This window comes from Nematolebias whitei, chromosome 7 (genome assembly GCF_014905685.2).
Source record: "Nematolebias whitei isolate Nwh7 chromosome 7, NemWhi1, whole genome shotgun sequence".
In the NCBI taxonomy this organism is placed as follows: Eukaryota; Metazoa; Chordata; class Actinopteri; order Cyprinodontiformes; family Rivulidae; genus Nematolebias; species Nematolebias whitei.
Window position 1 is genome coordinate 19,725,108 of NC_056504.1, and position 1,827 is coordinate 19,726,934.

Here is a 1,827-nt window from a genome sequence, read left to right on the forward strand (position 1 = left end):
TGTGGGGGGGGGGGGGTACACATGTATGCTAAAGAGATAAAAGTATTTTTTTTTTTTTTATCTAATCAGACAGTTTCTGATTTCAAGGTATACCACAATCTTTATTAATAGTCAATTAATACATTTTTCATCAAAGTGTTTCTACAATTTAAATGCCTCAAAACAAGATAACAGTGAAAGAGATTTTATTTTTTTTGTACCGGTATGTATTTTGTATTTTATTTCTGTTACCAATTTGTCGCTCCAAACCATCATCGTGTTCAACTGTAAAGCAAGGAATAACCCTAAACTCCTGTGCTTGTTAAATTGTATCTGTAGAAAATAACAGCCAGTCATGACTTGTCTAGAGGAGAAGGAACTCCTGCCTCTCTTTTCAAATAATGCTATTGAAAAAAAGAAAAAAAAGTTAGCAACAAACTACCAGAGGTAGCATGTTAGCAGGTGAAATATACACCCTACCTTTGGCTCACTACAGAAGAATAAAAACACGGTCATGTCTATTTTTTTTGTGGTTTGAATATTTTTTGATATACGTAAACATACTAGAGGAAATATATTCTGCAAGAAGGCAAACACCACTAATTCTAGAACTTAGGGTAAACTGACTTCACTAACATTATAATAATAATAATAATAATGTCATCACAATGTCAGCACTGTATGTTTCCATACAATGGCGAAATTAGTCTCTGCATTTAACCCATCCACCACCAGGTGGTGCAGTGGGCAGCTATTCAAACTGAATTAAAAGAATAGTTATTTGATGAAGTTTTAGAAGCATCCAATGCTAATATGTTCTCTGAAGTTCTAGAATTGCGCCGCTCAAGGTGGCTGCATGTTGGAGCAGCTCTGTTACTTTCATTCTGAGATTTTGTTTTTGGAAACTTTAATTCCTCTTTTTCTGGATGTAAATCAAAATCATCAAAATGTAAACATTTTTTGGATGATTGTTTCCTCTGGTATCAGATGCTGTGCAGCTGGAAGGATTTTTACTGAAACTTTTTTAAGTTTTGGACATTTGTTATAATGCGTAACCATGGCAACAAGGCAGTTTTCTACAACCAACAGCAGCTGATTAACATCTCCAAAGCTCAAATAATATCTCAACTACAGCCACAAATCTCAAATGAGTTGAAAGGCTGTTCTGTGGACGCATTCTCATCTACCTGCCAGCTGTGCTCGAGTGCCTGACCACTGAGATCCTGGAAATAGCAGGAAACATGGCTCATGACAGAGGAAGGACAGGGTTGTCCCTTGGCACCTACAGTTGGCTGTCCGCAGTGACGAGGAGCTCAGCGGGCTGCTGGGAGGAATGGCCATCGCTCTGGGAGGAGTTCTGCCCGGCATTCTGGTGGTCCTACAGCCCGGGGGAACAGAGAGGCCAGCCAAGTCTGGGGGGACGGATCGGACGACATCTGCAGCCAGTTTCTTAGGATCCACTGTGGGATGGACCTTTACAAGAGATCCTTTCTGCCTACAGCCATCAGCATCTATAACATCTCAATGAAATGAGGATAATGAGTTATAACAACAAATAATTTCCCTTTGGGATTAATAAAGTATTTTTGAATTGAATTGAAACCATATTTTCTTGTTTTAATTCAGATAGATAGATAGATAGATAGATAGATAGATAGATAGATAGATAGATAGATAGATAGATAGATAGATAGATAGATAGATAGATAGATAGATAGATAGATAGATAGATAGATAGATAGATAGATAGATAGATAGATAGATAGATAGATAGATAGATAGATAGATAGATAGATAGATAGATAGATAGATAGATAGATGGATGGATGGATGGATGGATGGATGGAT

General features: G+C 37.3%; 1 protein-coding gene across 1 annotated transcript in view; it reads left to right on the forward strand.

Moving 5' to 3' along the window:
* LOC119412169 (contactin-4) overlaps nucleotides 1-1,827 on the forward strand; it is a 178,078-nt gene that overhangs the window by 138,923 nt on the left and 37,328 nt on the right. The window lies entirely within an intron of this gene.